This window comes from Cygnus olor, chromosome 11 (assembly GCF_009769625.2).
Source record: "Cygnus olor isolate bCygOlo1 chromosome 11, bCygOlo1.pri.v2, whole genome shotgun sequence".
NCBI lineage: Eukaryota > Metazoa > Chordata > Aves > Anseriformes > Anatidae > Cygnus > Cygnus olor.
In genome coordinates this window covers 4,917,568-4,936,431 of record NC_049179.1, presented here as the reverse complement: position 1 = coordinate 4,936,431, position 18,864 = coordinate 4,917,568, and the positions used below count along the sequence as shown (strand labels likewise).

At 39.9% G+C, this 18,864-nt stretch overlaps 1 protein-coding gene across 3 annotated transcripts in view; it reads left to right on the top strand.

The window, feature by feature from the left end:
* The window catches only part of THSD4 (thrombospondin type 1 domain containing 4), a 297,318-nt gene that overhangs the window by 59,747 nt on the left and 218,707 nt on the right, over positions 1-18,864 (top strand). The gene's annotated exons all lie outside the window — the stretch shown is intronic.

The window sequence follows — 18,864 nt, the reverse complement described above, 5'->3', positions numbered from 1 at the left end:
TCTTATTTTTATTTTAAGGGAAAGGGAAATAAACTTGCTTAGTGGGCATTAATTTGTTAAGTCAGCGGTGCTGAATTTGCTCACTTGCATTAAAAGTGATATACAAATATTTCAGTGGCCAACACATGAACTCTGCTTTTCTCTAGTAAACCTTTCATTACGATGGTACCCAACACTTGTGTATTGCTTTGAATTACTCTCTAGGGGTTTTTACCACCATGTGATAAGCCTTTGTTTGGGATCCATGTTCCTTTTCAATATATCGCATCTCCTTGTGGTAATCCATATCTATTTTGTCCCTTACTGCATCAAGGCAAAAAGTGGGGCTATATTCTGCATGATTTACGAAATATAACAAAAAGATTTCCAGGAAAGATCTCTTCAGAGAGCAAAAGCTGATAGGTGAGGAAGTTAGAAATGAGCTGGAGGAAAGAAGTAATTCCAGATAATCCCAGGTGGCCTAGGTGGTGGATAAGGAAGGTTCGTAGAGAAAACTGGTTGAGAATGACAAGCAGGATGGAGAGATGAGGGCTGGGAGCTTGTGAATTAGACAGTGACAAGAAGTGCTGTTCAGTATGATGAGTGGTCTGGCCATTCCAGATTTTTTGTTGGTAGTAGGCGAACATAAGTGAAAATATTTTCATGTTAATTCTGGAAACCAAATAGGTGAGCATACTGTTGCTTCATCTTTGCCACGGTTGCATGTATAAATGCAGTTATAAAAAAGTTGTTAATATTACCTGAGAGTTTTAGTAAAGAGAAATTGTAGATGATGTAGCTCCTCCTAGGCATGGAACCCTACATAGTGATGGTTTTTATTTAATGGAATTTCTATTCCCCTCAGAGAAGCCATGACTGCTTTGGAGGCTATTTTTCTCTCTAGAATGTGGTAATTAATATAACTATAAAAAAGAAGTTGCTAAGAACAGTTTTAGCTATAAATGCCAGGATGAAAGCAAGACAAGGCTGATAGTGTTTCATCTTGTTTGCTTGTTCTTCCTGATTATATGCTTCTGCACATAGGTTTTAATTTAATTTTTCAGCAGTGACATGTACCAGAGGCCTTGACAGCATGCAGAGAACAGTGTCTCTCTCTCTTTTTTTTTATACTTTTTCTTTTTTAATTCTTTCCAGAACATAGCAAAACAGAAAATCTCGTTTATGGAGAGGAAAATAATCTGTTAAGTTATCCTGGTGTTTAGCCACTCCTTCTACAGTTTCTCCTAAGGGCAGTTAATTAATAACAAATTAAGTCAATGTGCCTTGGTCCATTAGGTCATTTCCTCATTATTGTACATTTATTGTTTTTTTTCATTAATAGCTGAACTCATTTTACATGACTGACAGCTCGGTTCATAAAAGTTAACCTTAGGCATTCTGGTTAGAGAGAACCTAGGAAGTGCTTATATTTGCTCAAGTGGTTTGGCAGTTTCATTAAACCCATTTTCTCATTGTACCAGTAGCTTCCTCTCCTCAGTGCCTCGCGTCCATGCTTTGTGCGTGCCCACCCCTGAATGCACAGCTGCCTGGCACCTCTTCATGCAGGAAACAAGCAATAAGCATCTGTCCCTTACAAAGGGGCAGTACTGTGGGATCTTACTGAGACCATAAGTTGTTTGTAATGCAGTAAGATTCTCCCAGTGTAGTCTTAAGTTCCTCCAAAATGAAGGATCGATGTAAATCTTTGTTACTTCCCCCTGCATTAGAGGAAAGAGAATTACATGGGCGCGTGAGTAAAGTAGAGTTTGAATGCCAACTTGTTTGCGTTTTGTCACCAGAACAGAGGAAACAACTGAAATGGAACATTTGTTTACTGAACCCTTTTTGTTACTGATTCTCACAAGCACTGCCAAGTCGCTAGCTCTTTGTGAGTGGCTGAATGTGTGAGCGTGTTTGTAAATTAACTTCAGGCTGAGTTGCTTGAGGAGTGTTCACAAGGCAACTTTCAGGGCTCTGGATGTTCAAGCCTGCTTGTGCAGTGTGAATTTGGTAAGGCAGAGTAACCCTTTAAAAAGTCAATTTTATCTAATTTAATATAATTTTTGTAAGACACACAGTGAGTTGTGGCTTATTGGTAAGGACATTTAGCGCTCAGTATGCTGTCTTTGGGGGAGTGCAGGCAAGAAGGCCCTGCTTGCCCGACAGCTCGCTCCCTTTCGTGTTCTGCAGTCCTCGCTTCCCAGGTTGCACCCATGCGGTTCGGTCTTCAGGCACACGGTAACCGTGACCAAATACATGCTCTGGTTATGGAACTCGTAAAGTAAGATGGTGACTGTTTTGTGATTCAATTACAATACAGCAAAAAGCATGGAAAAAATAGAGGAATTCATATACAAGTTGCACCGTGCAGAGCAACACAAAATGCACCTACAGCCTAAATTGTCTTTAGCTATTGACTGAAGTATGTTCTTGATAAAGTTTATATTTTTGCTTTTGTATGAATTTGCAAAAAACAAGCCAAAACATAGAAGACTAAGCTGAGGTTAGGTAAGAGGCTTACGGCCAATCCCTAGCTCTACCATGATGGGGTAAATTGTTCCATTCACTTCAGTGCCTACAGAATATTAATGATGATGATGCTAATTTTGACTGGTATGAGTCAGTCCAACTTTCCAGTGGAATGCTTTTTTTGATGCAGAATTCTAATTTATTCTAATTAAATAGGAATGAAATGTTCCGCAGGATTGTTTTGAGTCCATTTAAAATTGATGTGCTCTGTCACCTAACCACATAGGTAGGCATTGGCAGGTTCCCTTGCCGTATGGGATCTCGGGCTGAGTCACCAGCTTGTTGGCATTCTGCCCAAGAGTTTTTGGTGATTTCCACTACATCCATACATTTCCATTGAAGTATTTCCCATGTTTCAATTTTTAACAGAGGTGTAAGTGGAAATGTTTAATTTTGTGTTTAACAGAAGATGTAATTCCCTGAAGGCCTTTTCACAAAAGCTGCAAGGAAGTGTGCATTCTTGAATGTAGTTGGGATGCTCAGATAATGAGAAAATGACAAATAGATGGCTATGTATTTTTAAGGTAACTTTATTTTTTTCAACTGAAAAGCCCCTTTTTATTCCCAAAGAGCTACTGTGTGGTTTGTTTATTCTCTTTTTGAGATTTGTGTAGAGTAGGTTTTTGACATAAGTGGAAAAGCCGGGTTATGATGACTTAACTCTTCCTGAGGAAACAACCTTGACTTTATGTCAGGAATTTTCCCTTCGAACAATGTGGGATTGTGTGTACGTTTGGTACTCTGACGTTCTGTGGCTATATAGGAAACTTATTAAAAGCTTATGTGGGTTTACGTTACTTTGGGTTGTACTGACATTTCTTTGAATGTTGATATTTGCAGCAGAACTTCATAAATATTAATACAGAATGCATTATCACTGATAGATTTACCTTATCAGGCAGTGGCACAGAGATATCGCTTGTAAAACATCCTACTTAGTTTGGTCAATTGTCCCTCGTGTTCAAAAGAGTTGCATAGAGACATCTTTGATGGAGCTCTTGGACCACAGTTGTTTCCTCTGCATCTCTCTGTATTTTATGAAACTCCCTTCAACAACTGAAGACTGCAGTAGAAAAAAAAAAAAGTATTATGATGTACTTATTAGAATTTGAATAAATTATATGAAAGTGGATGACTTAAATCATGAGGAAAAATAGGTTGGTGTAATTTCAGAAGCTTTCTGTAACAGTTTTATTCCACGAGCGTGCTGTGTACACAAAGTCAACTCTTCTACATCAAGTAATTATTACTAGGTTAATTATTTATTAATTTAGTTAAATGTATGTAACATGGCAAAAATCATAAATGTTATATTTTTTTTATGTCCAGGGGCTTATGATTTTTATTTAAAATTCAGTTACTTGCAAGATAATCTTATAAGTTATATTAAACTAATCTAGCATCTAGGAGTCCAAGGGTCGTGCTTTAATACCCTGTTGTGCAAAGAACTGTGAAAACATGGACTTAAAAAGCTAGGTGCCACATAAAAATGTGCTAATGTATATATGGCTACAGGCATAGCCTGTATTCTCTGGGCCAGGGAGAAATGATCAGTAGGATCTGTAATGTTCTCATGATAACCTCATCATACAGAAATCATGAGATTTTATCTTTTTCCAAAGACAATTTAGTAATATATAAATAAAGTATTTGAGACATCTATGTACTGTTTGAAGTTGGATGGTGCAGGATATGTCTAAGGATTGCTGAAGATTCAGACCCTCATTTATGTCTAGTAATAGCATGATATAAAAACGTTAATTCATATAACTGTCTCAAAATTAAAAACAAAATGTGTATCATTTGTTTCCTAACTATTCAGCAGTCTAGGAGTGGGAGGTTTGATTTGACAATTGGAATTGTCTGAGATGTCACTTTTTTTTATTCTGAAAAAGAGTGAATGGAATGCATATATCACAGAGGAGAGGAAGAGGGAAAAAGATCCATGGTATCCAATCACTTCATCAGTTGTGTGAATAACAGCATTAGCATTTAAAAATACTGTAGAGTGATTTGGAAACTTTTTTCTAATATCTGTTGAACTGAATCACTTTTTTCCCCCACAGTGAAACATTACTGTGGAGTGACTGAGTGGTGCATTGCCTTGCCATCACTCAAACCTCTGTGCCAAGTTTTGAAGAGGAAACTAATCAGTGAAAATTGGGAGTTCGGAATTTCAACCATCTGAAGTCAGCTGGTTGCATTCCTGACATATCTGTAGATTGGTTTAATAGAGTACTGTAAATTTGAGTAGTTGTTTTTTTTTTTTATCAATATGGACAAGTGTTGCAGGAGATATTTTATGGCATTCCAGCCTGACTTTGCTTGTTGGTGTCAAGTGATACTGACAAAAGTGTTTGTCTGAAATTCTGGTGCATAATTATTCAATACTCCTATAATTCAAGGAAGAATTTTGCTTTTTGTTCATATGTTAGTTTAATTGTATACAGGCTTTAGAAGCAGGGGAAACTGCAGATGTCTAGAAATTGTTGAAGGGAAATCCCTTGAATTAATTTTAAAAATATGTATTTTTTTAAATGTTGCCTTTCTGAACATTTGTTAACTATTCCCTTTAATTACAGGCATAGAAAACACCTCCTATCAGATGACACTATCTTCTTTAGTACGTAAAAGGAGTAATTTTTTCCTGGTATTTTTACTGGATTATTTCAGTACTGATGATAGTAACGTACTATGCGTTTTCAAGAACATGAATTACATAATGGCAGGAATTTGCAGAGAAAGTGCCAGTCAGTACACTCCCAACCTTTGCTTGTACTGACCGAGGTGAGTGGAGGAAGAAGGAAATACAGGAGAAGCTGCCAAAAATTAAGCTAAGGTTGCTGAAGGATAAGGTGGTCCGACAGCAATGCTGTTTCTAGTGTTTTTTTTTTTTTTTTTGAACCAGGACTCTGAATCTGCAAACAAAAATTCATGTAGAAAGTTAGGAAACAAACGTAAGATTACAACTAGCAAGAAGGCGTTCCATTGCCTGACAAGGAAGTAGCTGTGTTGGAGGATGGTAGTACCAACCCTTTCCCTCAAAAGTGCTGAAAACAGGAACTTGGCACTACATGCTCCGTGGTGCTCAAAAGAGTTGAATATGATTTTTTTTCTTCCCCATATGAAGAGCTAACTGCATACAGAACAGTGCAAAACCCAGAAATAATTAAAGCAGTGGTGATACTTAAATTCATAAAAATCAGGCAGTGATGCTCTGTCTCTGCTTTGCTAGTACTTTGTCAAAGCACTTTGTCAAGACTGCTATGTGTATGCCAAGAAATAACACCTTTCCAGGCACCATATTGCACATGCAGAGATATACAAGTTTAATTAATGAAACAGAGTTTCTTTCTAGTGGTAGGTTGGTAAGGCTGTTGATCTTCCAACTCTTGACTTATAGTTGTGGAAAAGCCAATCTCATATTTCTTTTATTTGTCCCTGCAGTGTTAGTGAGGCAATGGGTGATCTGTGGTGGGTAGAAGACAGGGAAATAGCCTGTACCTCTCCATGCCATCTATCTTCTGTTTTTAGCTGCAATAATGTCCTAGCCAAGCAATGTATTGTTTTCTTTTTCTGTATTTTTGGTTCCATTATCATTTGCTATAAATACCAAGCATACTAATTGTCTTGGAAAATACCTAGTTATTCACAAACCGAGAAAGGATTGGACTAAGCAAATTGCACCATAGGTGAACTTTTTCCCCAAAGTGGCAGAGTGCCCGCTTCCAGAAGCTGCAGACCATCTTTATTGTGCACATCCATTGTATACCTCCTAGGTTCTATAGTTAATGAGACAGTGATTACATAAGTAACTTCGAACTAAACATTCCTGTTTCATCCCCGGAGTAATTCCATCCTGCAAAATGAATGACTCAGAGGTCATATGAAAAAACAGTGTAATCATACAGATGAGAATGGGCCTCTTAGGCACAAAAAAAACCCAAATTATATAGTAATTTGCAAGGGCAATTTGGTGTCTTCTAAGTTGAGGTTAAGCGTTCTTTTAATGTCCTGTAGTGTACTGTATGGAACTTTATAGTTTCAAAACAAAAAGGAAAAAGCCTTTAAAACCAGAATTCTATCCCATGATAGGTCAGTATTCACAGGACTGATCGGGTCGTTGCAGTTGAGCCAGTGGTAGGAGTTCAGCCTTTACTAGTACTATAGGGCAATGAAAATGCTTTGTCATGGTGTTCACTTTTTTTTTTAAACACAGGTGTTTCAGCCATTCTTCCAAGTGCATTCCATCTGTGCTCCTTACCTTCTAGCAGAAGCAGTCAGTTTTCACTTTCTTAGTACCTTGTCTGATATTTTCCATCTCATCTCCCCATTTCTTCTGCCTACAATACCACTCCTTTTTGCTTAGGTTCCCTGCCTTCTCTCCAGTTTCTTCTAATTTCACTTCTCTGGACGATTTGCTCATCCACTGTCATTTCTTGAATCCCTATCCAAAGTTTTAGTCATGTTTTTGCAAGGTATTCCATACATTCTAGGGACAGGTTTTTGTATTAGGCCACTTCTTTGTATTGTCCATGGTGCCTGCAACAGGATCAAGGTCACTCTTGAAAACAGAAGAGAGACGTGTCCTGTGTTCGTTCCTAGTGCCTGCCCCCAGAATGGACCTCAGGAGCACGTACCAGTAATTGCTGGAAAACTGATCGAGCCCTGTGAGTCTCAGTTGGATCATGCCTCTTGTAAACAGACTGTTCCAGTACATTAGCTGTGAAACTTTAACAAGTTTTTACTGCGCATGTGCAAAGTATGATTATCAGTATTTTTTTTCAAAAGCTTGTGGCTTGGCTATATTTGGATAAATTTCCATATAAAAGGCAGAAGATGCGTTCTTGACAAAAAGCACTTTCCTGGCTGACTCTGTTTCACTCATTAAAAGGAGACAGGCACTTACATTTTGGGGAAAAAAAATAATAAAAAAAAATCAGAGTATTTGAAGCATGGGAAAAAAATAAAACACTTATCCCCTCTTGTTTTCCTTTAGACTCATTCTTGGATGAAATACTTTAGTCAAAAAAAATGAGATTAAGACAGATACCAGGAGTGGAAAATTTTAGCCTGGACGGTTAAAGTTGGATGAACTCATAAGTAAACAGACAGTGCTACCAGCTGTAGCAGTACCAAAGCATTATAAGATATGGTAAATGTATCTGCTAATTTAAAGTGGCACTTTTTTTTTTTTTTTGAGACGTATGAATTGGGGTAAAATACAAAATACATTGTAGAAGTAGTTAAACAGATTAAGAATGTTTTGTATCAGAAACTGTTTGTGGATGTGATTTTTGATGGAAACAAGAAAACTAACATACGAATAATACTGCACTTTTTGTTACAAGTGATTAAGAGGTTGCAGGAGCCAAGTGTAAGCTATGTGTATGGTGCTCTACAACTGTTCACTTTGTGTGGAAGACAAACGTTCCAGAAAAAGAAAGGTGGGTCGTCTTTAAAAAAAAAAAAAAAAAAAGCGTACTCTCAATGGATTTACCAGAATCACCCTAGATGTCATAACTGTACATTTGTGCTTCACAACACTCCTCTAAACATTTCTGTTCCCTGATTGTCATGTAAAATAGAAGTTTTTTGCTAAGAACACTGATTATTTACCATACTGAGGTGTTTTTGTTTTTTTAAATTAAGATGTGGAGTATTGTGGTAGTACAAATCAAAAACTTTCCTAAACTTTTAGTCCTTCTGCTGGACCTATTCAGGTAATCCCTCGTCCCACACAGAGGCTGCTTATTTAAATGGAATGCGTACAATTGAATTTCCATTTAAATTGATCAGGATTTCGTGGAGAAAACTGGTTGAGGATTATTTCCACATACTGATGATGCTGGTGTAGAATAAAAGAATAAAGTAATGAAACCTATGTGACACACAGGCTACATCCCAGAAAGAATGGAAAATGAGAAAGAAAGACAGAAAGAAAGAAAAATGGGTTTTAAAATGAAGTGAAATATTGCTTGAAACCGCATTAGGTGGTTTTATTAATTTGGCATAATTTTCTAGAAACTGCAAGAACTAAATATCTCACCTCCACCTTCTTTGTTGGTTTCACCAGGGCTGTGCTACATGAGCGCTTGGCTCAGGGTCTTTCAAAGCTGGTAGGCGTGGCGCCTTTCAAAAAGGGTTTTGGAGTGACTCATTTTTCTAATTTAAAGAAATACTTTATAAAAAAAAAAATCTATTAGAAAAGTTTGACTTGTTTTTAGCCATGGTTATTATTTGATTAAAGCAACTATCCTTAATACATAAACCTCACAGTTTCTGAGGACTATAAAAACGTGCTGTTCCTAAGATGTATTTCAACAACGAAGACAGATGAGACACTGGATCAGAAGCTAGGCTGAAAGCTTCCATGCTAAGCCATTCCTCAGACTTTGAGCCAGGTTTTGTCAAATGGAAATTATTTTTTTAATTGATTTCCCATTAAACGAGGCAGTAGCGTACAGTTTAAGCACCTTGAGCATCATGTAGTGTTTCTATAAATAGATATTTGAATGGAAGGAATCTTGTATTTGGTGGATTTTTTAATGCATCATAGTTATATAGAAAAAACAATACCACTGTTGAACAGCTGTTGTACAGAGTTGTTGTGGTTTAGCCCGGCTGGCAGCCAAACACCACACAGCCGTTCGCTCACCCTCCCCCCTCCCTCTCCGGGATGGGGGAGAGAAACGGGAAAGTGAAGTCTGTGAGTTGAGATAAAGACAGTTTATTAAGACAGGGAAAAGAATAACAACAACAATAATAATAATAGTATTAATAGTAATAATGTGTACGAAATAAGTGATGCACAATGCAATTGCTCACCACCCGTTGACCGATGCCCAGCCTATCCCCGAGCAGCCGGCCCCCCCCCCACCCCGGCTAGCCACCCCTATATATTGTTCAGCATGACGTCAGATGGTATGGAATACCCCTTTGGCCAGTTTGGGTCAGCTGTCCTGGGTCTGTCCCCTCCCAGCTCCTGCTGCATCCCTAGCCTGCTCGCTAGCAGGACAGAGAGAGGCTGAAAAGTCCTTGGCTTGGTGTAAGCACTGCTCTACAACAATTAAAACATCAGCATGTTATCAGCGCTCTTCTCATTCTAATCCAAAACATAGCACCCTGCCAGCTACTAGGAGGAAAATTAACTCTGTCCTAACTGAAACCAGGACAAGAGTAGTTAAGATTTTTGTTGCAAATGCCAAGTTTTTAATGCTTGATTAGGATCATGTAACGAATATCCTCTGTGTGCTTCAGTCTCAATACTGAAGTACTTTGCTTGGGGAAATAGGCAATAAAAGAAATTTGGGACAGTAAAATAATAACTGTGTTTTGAAAAAATGGCTTTGGAATGGGTCGATAGTCATCTGGTCTGGTGCTGGATCAAAAAAAACTAGCAACAGTCAACTGGCTAGATCATTGGCAGGTGTGGATTGACGTAGCGCTGGCTTCCATAGCATACTTGTGTATCACTTTACACCAGATGATGATCTCTTCCAGTGGGATCTGTTTTCAGTATTTGTTTTCCATTTTCTATTTGTTAAACTTGAATGTTTTAGAATCCAATTACTGTTTTCTGTATTATTATTATTATTTGGAATAACATTTTAAAATTTAGCAATAACCAGAAATGGATGATTTTCTTAACACATTTTTGGTACTACTGAGGAACTGTACTGTCAGTTTGCCTCCTATAGCCCTTTGGTGAGACTCTCCTAAGCTAACGGTGCCAGACGTTTCTGGTCAGATATATTAGATCAGTGTGGGTGCTTTGTATGGGATGAGTGAGTCAGTCAAATTTAATTTAAAGCTGAAGCTGGACGTGAATCTTTTACAAGTTGTTGAAAATCTGAAGTAAAATAAGTTATTTTAGTCTAATCAGATCTGTCAAGAATTCAAAATAGCCACAAATCTGTAAAGTTGGAAGAGTTGCTTATTTTTCTATTGGGCTGGTCTTTCTCCCCCATTATTAGGCATGCTAAAGTGCTGTTGAAGGGAAGAAAGGTAATGCACTAATAGCTACCACATTATGCATTAATGGTTTATTTGACTGATACATTTCAAAGTTAATCAAAGTTACGCTCAGGTGACACTTCAAAGGCTCTCCTAGATAAATTCAGAGGAATTTGTGGTGCAAAGGTGAAATCAGCAATGGGAAAAATATTTTATGTTCCAGCTGTGCTCCTAAAAATGCTGGTGGTGTTTTGCTTGTACCAAGGCCATTAGCCTGATTGTATTCAGACATCCATCATGATCTGTTAATTTTATTATAGCTCAGAAGAATGCTAACGATGTAATGGGACTGGCAGAAGGTGAAAAGAAAAGGAGGAAAGATAAGCTAGCTACAAAGTGATGGTGGAGGGATTACTTGGGAAAGATAAACATACACGTATCAGGAGGGCAGGATGAGGTGCACTCGGCGGTTTTTAGAAGTATTAGCAAAGGAAATAGTTATACCTTTCTGACACCCAAACATTTTATATGTTTGGAACTAGAAGAGGTGACTTGGTAGTCAAATACGTAGTCAGTATGGAGCAGTATTTTTTAAAAAGCAAATGACATTTTTCCAAAATGGAGGCTTCCCTGATTTGGCTTTGGCATCAAATAAGGTATCACAATGTGTATTGGAAGCAGAATTGTGAAAACTTGGGTAAAAAAGACACCTGGTGGTTAATAACATGAGGTGGTGCCACCAAAGATCTGTAGAAATTTTGGCAGTGTTTGAATTTGGTGGGTAAGCCCTCTGCAGCTGATGCAAGAACAGCTAGATTTCGGTGAGGGTTTTGCTCCAGCACTGCATGGGCTGATGGAAAATCAGCAGCACCGCAAGAAGTTCAGGGAACCCATCAGTTTAATGGCATAACCTACCAGACAGAGCCACAGCTTGACTGGGACTCTTGCCGGTTTATTTTTCGGGAGAATTAATTAAAATATTGTGGTCAACTTCGGCTACGTTAGTTGCTTAACAAAACTTTACAGAACTGTATATGTGAAATTGAAAGAAACCTCCAGGGTCATTTGGGCAGGCCTCAAGGAGTCAGCTACCCTAATGTATGCATATATGTTCATTGTGGTGGTGGTGATTGGTTTTTGTTTTCAACAAAAAATATGTTTAGCAAAGAAAAATAGCTTCAGTGATAAACAATGGTTTAGTGCCGAGGAATGACACTCATACTGGCTCAAGTGAATCTGGAGAGCAGTTTCTGGCTGAATAAATAAGTGAAGCAGGTATTGTGGAAATGCCCAAGTGAATGGGATGATATTAGCTTAGTATTTTGAGTTGGTGAGGTTTTGTGAAGCTGGAGCTTGTGTTCTCCTCCGGCGTGGGCACCCTAGCTGTGCAGGTCTCTCAGCCTGGCAGGGAGTGCTGCTCCTCATGCCAAGAGCTGGTGCAGATATGTGCCGTGCCCTGAGCCGGTGCAGTGGGGGCCTGCACGTCCCACCGGCATAGCCAGCAGCCCAGCGTGCTGTGGTGGTTTTACTCGGGTGGGCAGCCGAGCTCCACCACAACCGCTCACTCACTCCCCATCCTCAAAGAGAAACGGGGAGAAAATACGATGAAAAGGGCTCAAGGGTTGAGATAAGGACGAGGAGATCGCACAGTAATTATCGTGATGGGCAAAACAGACTCAGCATAGGGAGATAGTAAGATTTATTGCTAATCACTAACAAGCTAGAGAAGTGAGAAACAAAGGAAAGAAACCAAAAGCACCTTCCCCCCCATCCCCCATCCACCCTCTTCCACCTCCTCCCCCCAAGTGGCGCAGGGGAACGGGGGTTATGGTCAGTCTATAGCGCTTCTTCGCCGCCGCTCCTTCTCGGTCACTCTCGTTCCCTGTGCTGTGGGGTCCCTCCCACGGGATGCAGTCCTTGGTGAACTGATCCGGCGTGGGCTTCCCACAGGCAGCAGCTCTTCAAGAACTGCTCCAGATATGGGTCCGTACCACGGGGTCCATCCCTCAGGAGCAAACTGCTCCAACCTGGGTCCCCCACGGACAGCAGCACCTGCCAGGTCACCTGCTCCTGCGTGGGCTCCTCTCCACGGGCTACAGGTCTGGCCCGGAATCTGCTCCAGCAGGGGTCTTCCACAGGCTGCAGCCTCCGTCGGTGCAGGTCCACCTGCTCCACCGTGGTCTCCTCCACGGGCTGCAGCGTGGAACCCTGCTCCACTGTGGTACTCCATGGGCTGCAGGGGGACAGTCTGCTTCACCATGGTCCTCACCACAGGCTGCAGGAGACTTCTGCTCCGGCGCCTGGAGCACCTCTCCCCCTCCTTCTCCACTGACCTTGGCGCCTGCAAGGCTGTTCCTTACTCCTCTCACTCTCCCAGCTGTTGTGTGGCACAGCGTTTTTTTTTTTCCCTGACTTAAATATGCTCTCACAGAGGTGCAAACAACATCACTTATTGATTCCGCTCTGCTCAGCACCTGGGCCCTTACCAAACATGGGGCAGCTTTTAGATCCTTCTCACAGAAGCCATCCTTATGGCTTCCTGCTACCAAAACCTTGACACGTAAACCCACTACATGTGCAGCTCTGCCTTCCACCATCTTCCTTGTCCCAAATGCAAGGTTGTTGCCTGCAGGACTACAATGATGTCGTGTTGTGTACATGCCCAAGGTTTTTTTCTGTCTGTGGGAAGCAGCCCCTTGAAATCAGGGAGGGAAAAGAGAAAGGCTGGTACCCTGTACTACATGCACTCTTGGACTCTGCCTTGCCTCTGAGTCCCTCTTTGGTTAGCAGAGGAAGATGAAGTCAGTTGATGATGCCTCCCCTAATGAAGCACGATTTCCATTGCAACAGACACATGGGTGCAAATTCATCGCTTGAGGCAGTGCTGAGACTTAGGCATGACAGGTGCTTATTCCTCCTAAACTTGTCCAGATACCACTGTGTTCACAGATGTTCATTTTCGTTGCATGTCAAGCCAGACATTTATAGTGTACTGTCTGCGGTCATGGACTGTAACTTGAGCTGGCTAGTGCTATTTTTATTGAAAGGCTGTTCTTCACATAAATTTTAGAATTTTGCATTTAAAATTTTACTTTTCTTGCCTATTTTTTTATAAACATCAATTCCATTTTAATAATAATAATAAAAATCCATCAATATTTTGTGCCAGTGATATCTAGGCACATTTGCTATACCTTTTTTTTTTTTTTTTCATTGGCAGACAATTGTATTTATGTTCTAATTTTTAAAAGTTAAAACTATTGGGAAATAAAAAGAGTCTCCAGTTGTATAAATTGCTCTGTTGCTGACTTTGAATCAGCTGAAGAAAAGAAGGTTGCCTTGATTCTAGGTAGCACTGATACCGGGTGTGTGCATGTTCCTTGGCAATGTAAAAAGATGTAACTTAGATGAATTAAAATTTGCAAGGCCAGATTCTGCTGTCAGACATGGCCATGTAACTTCCATATGTTCGGGAGGAATAAGGCTTGGGCAGTGTTTCACTGCAATGGTGGATAGTTATGTAAAGAGTATATTCTGAAAATGAAAGAAGAATCTTCAGCATACTGCTTCAGAAACAAGTATTTGAATTGTTTTCCTTTGGAGGTGTGTTTATCCTTTGCAATGTAAAAGGGTTAATAAGATTAGATAGAACCACTGCAGAAATGAAAAAAAAAAAAAGTATAACTAGATTACTTCGACTTTATTTAATGCAATGTGCACATAGAAAATATTAGTTATGAATTATGCTTGAGCCTGGAGAATCCAGAAGGACTTTGGGGCCTTGGAAAAACAGTTGGTCAGTTACTGCAGGTCACAGGAACAAAATGGTGCCAAGAATCTAAGTCAATGTTTTAATTGCCTTTAAAGGTGGTTTCAGTATCAAAATGAGCCATTTATGCTTTTCCAGAAATGCATTATCTCAGCCCAGCAACGAAGCAGTTTGCTTATGGCAGGCATGCAGCCAGTGTGAGCGTGCATCAGCTGGCAGGCTGATAATTTCCTGGTGTATTGCCAATGCTTCGTTAATTTACTGAACTGTCAAAGATTTGTTAAAAACATGTGTTTTTCAAGTGTTTTCCAGAAGTGTGTAGGGTGGTTTCTTTGCTTTACAGACTTAGCTTCACTAGCAGCTAATTTTAAGAAAACTGTGGTGGTAGCGGGCAAAGAGAAGTACTGCGTGATGCCATCCCTCCAAATATTCCATACTTGTGTATCTCAGGTGAAATTGAGGCATAGATAAGGGTAACTCTTTCAGAAATGCAATGTCATCTTCAGACACAGTGCATTTCAAGGAATTTGTCTTAATATCTCCAAATACAAAGGGATACTTCTGAAATATTCCATCCTAAGCACTCCCTGCTCCATCAGCACAGTGCTGTGCTGCTGCTGTTCTAATGTCATGTTCTGAAAGTACGAGAAGAAAAACTGGCTGAGACATCGTATTCATTGAAATAGCTGCATCGAAATGTGGCAGTGGAAAGAAGCTCTGAAAGCCTCTTACATTGTGTGAAAGTGTCTGGTGCTCTGATGGTGCGTGGCTGAAGGAGGACCTGCACAACTGACTTACAGCTTTGGTGTTTTTCTTACAGGCATACTCTGAGTAGGGGAGACACCATCTAAAACCATACAAAATTATGGGTCTGTGATCCTGTTTCTAATTTTGCAGTGCGTGACCGAAAGAATAATTAAAAAAAAAAAGTCTCCCAGCATAGAATCTAGTTTGCTAGGTAATTATATCTGCATCTACACAACAGAATTTGAGTTTTATATTAGGTGCATTGAATTTTTGCTGATCTGGCTTCCGCATACCTGCTTTAATAATTCTTTTTTTTTGTTTTGTTTGACAAACATCTAAAGATGTCATCCTGTTTTCTCATCAACATCTCTAAGAAAAACTTTAGCTAACTCCCTCAGTTATCACAAAAGAGAATGATGTTCATGAGGAGAAAAAAAAAAAAAGGAAGAAATTCCAAATCTGTTGCTAACAACTACAACAAAAAAAGAATCAAGGTCAACATTTTGTTTTCAAAAGGTTTGTTTTCAAATCCCTATGAGGCAACACAATTCCAGAGCCCTCCTGTCCCAGAGGGAAGAAGCTGAGGGAGAATCACACGCGAAGACTAAATACTTTCGCCAAGTTCACACCGAAAGCCTCTGGAAGATTTAGGAAAGAGATCCAGGTCATTTAAATGCTAGTTCTGTGGCTTAACCACGGAAACATTCTTCATCTGTAAACGCGCCTGCTTTTTGAAGTAAAATTGATATTCGTTTGGCAAAGGGCCAGGAAGAGCACAGGGCCTCTGACAGAGTGTGAAGAAAGCCCAGATGCAGCCCGCTGCCTGCTGCCTTCCTCCCGCCGCGGGCCGGTGCTCCTGGAAGGCCTGGCGTTGGCCTCCACAGGCCTCCAGCGCCTCCTGGCCCGGCCTGAGCACTGAGAAGCGAACTGAGGGCTGCGAAGCTCTTTGAGGTACAGCCTTTAGACACTGCAAATATTCGCTTCCTCTGGGATCGCCTTCTCTCAGTCCCAGATGCTCGTTGCCGTCCTCGCGGAGTTCTGCAGTCAAGCTCTATGGATTTATGACAGAAGTAGTAACTAAAGGTATAAAAATTGTTTTTTCTCTCAGAGAATAAATCAAAACCTGTGCTAAAGTTTTGCTTTTGATTGTGCAGGGTTAGAGCTTTCCCTTTTAGCAATAGCACCATTTTCTGCCTCAGATGTCTGAAAAGCCAACAAGGCCAAGATCAAGTGCCCGACACTCTGAGTTCTTCTGAGGAGTGCTTAAGGATTTCATTTGGAAGGGGGCTGAGCAGTAGGTGGCATTAAAATGTCATTTTGTTCAGCTGGCATTAAGAATTTTGCAGGGGCTAATAAATGATGAATAGATGTTAACCAGTGTGCTTGTGCAGTATAACTGCCTTAAGCCTTGGTGATTCATGAACTGTGCTTAGTTTGACTTGTTGTACCTTGCACATAATTCTTTGATTTTTTTTTAAGCATTCAAAAACAAAAGTGGGTATAATCTGTATAAGAATAAAGTAAGGGAGTTTTCACTGACCAGCTCTCACTTGCCAATTTTCATGCAAAAATGTATATTGTAACTACACGATGCTGAAAGAAATGGAGGGAGGATATCTGAGTTGGGACTTTTAAAGTAGCAGGGACGTTACTGAGTTAGTCTTTTCTTCCTCTGACTTAGTCTTGATCCAGAACAGCATGTTTAGTGTACTTGGCAGTCCTCTGTCCTCCTTTAAAGCAATGGGGCCTCTGTCCTGTGGGCAACTTTCAGTAAGTTTAAAAACAGAAACTGTAGCTATAGAAAAATGATCTTAGAAGAGGGAGGGGAGCACTTTTTTTTTTTTTTGCAACAGCAATGAATATTTGATCTTTTTATTCTTACATTGTCTGTAGTTGGTAAGAACAGGGTGCACAGGAAATGGTCTATGAGCCAGAAATAGTGGTACACAAGAGCATGAGCTCAAGGCTCAGAAAAGGAGAAACAAGAAACAACAAAACTTTGCAACAGACTGTCAGAACACATGTGCCAAAAAAGAAAAAAGAAAAGGGAAATGTGTTCCAAAAAGAAACCCTTCAGGCTGGGTTCTTTGCTGGTGCAGACTGACTTTGTTCTGCTGTAATTTAACATAAGGACCTTAATTTATGCCAGCTCAGGCTTTGCCCTTCACTTTTGGGATACGTGATGTGATTAGTTTCCACGAAAAATTTAAGGTTCTGAGCCTCGATGTTTATTGTGTCAGAATTGTCTCTTGCTTCTCTTGCTGCTCTGCTGTGTTGCAGATTGAAGGATGTGTGATTTCAGGGGTAGGAGTATAGCTTTGATCTCTGTATTAGGCACTAGAAAGAGTTTTGGTCTCACCCGTCCAATATACTCTGGTGGTTTGTTGTGAAGCTTTTTTTTTGTTTGCTTAGTTCTTTTTTGTTTCCTGACTTAGTTTGTTTGCTTGTTTTCTGATGGCTGGCTTGTTGAGGAAAACAGCATATACGTGGACTTGGAGATTTCAGATGGGGGATGAACTAAGCACAGATGGCTGTTTGGCCAGGAGCAGTGTTTATTCCAGAAGAGTTGTTACCGTGATTCTGATAGAAGATAAAGCAGTCTGTGAGCCTCCCCCCAGCCATATCTTTGGTTCAATTCATACCCCTCTTTTAAAAACTCTTGGCTTTGGTCTCACTGATTCAGCTACAAGCATCTTATACATGGATGGGGGATACAAAGCCAGAACTCCTCTGGGGAGAGCTTCATCTGGGACCTCTGGTGCATCGGCCCTTGCTGCAACGACAACCCATCTTCCCCCTCCACAGAACTGACTTGCAGTTGCCATAAGATCTCTTCTTACTGGTTCTCTTCTTACTGTCCCTTCAAATATAGTCACTTATCTGTGTTGCTTTTATATAATTTTGTATCTGCTGTTTCCTTGAAAACTGTTTCCTATAGAAAAACTGATTCTGCTGTTCTAGTCTAGTTCTTCATGTGATTACTGCTGTGGAACAGTGTTTTTAGCGGCATTTTGATCCTCTGTAGGCCACTTGAAAAAATGCATGTGTGACCAAAGCTCATCTGTTTTTCCAAGCATAGGAATTGTTCTAATTAAAACCCCCTTTTCTAGAAGTCTTGCTCCCCTTTGCGTGTGCCCACACACAGAGCAGTCTTTTGCTCTAACTGCTATACTGCGAGGACAAAGGCATAACAAAGTAATTAAGTATTTAACTTGTACTTGCTTTTGGAATCTGCTTCAGATCTGAACAAGGTTTTTCTGCCAAGGCTTGCATTGCAGGTGACCTAATAAAAGATGTTACTTCTATCTGTAAAACTTGCCCTGCTTCAATGTGTTCATGTGTGCGTGCTTATATAAAATGTTGTACTCATTACTTCAAGCACTCTGAAGCTAGCATTTGAAGGCACAAGTTAAAATACAAAGTAATGTTATGGCTGTCACAGTAGCATGTAGGAATAAAAAAGAAAAAGTGGTAATATATTGAAGCATAGGATGAGAATGAGAAGCTGGTGTTGCCAGCTTGTAATAAGTTATGGAAGCATATATGTTAAGCGTTTCAACTATGTTGAATCTGAGCCCAGAAAATTAATAATGAGAAATGTGAAGCTATTGTGGAAAGGAAATGATTCAGATCTACTTTATTGAATTTATCTTGAAATATCCTTTTTTTTTTCTTTTATTCTGAGAGAAATGACAGCTCGCTAAAGAATTTGCTTATTTTGTAGAACTGTTACTCCATTAACTCCACAAAGCTAATACATTCTTTTTCTACAGGCACTTTTGATACTGTCACTTAAAAGCACACTATTGGTTATCTGATTTAAAGAAGACAACTGATAGATTAGAATTAGGCAAAGCCTTCAATGACCTTCTAAAGTTAATTAA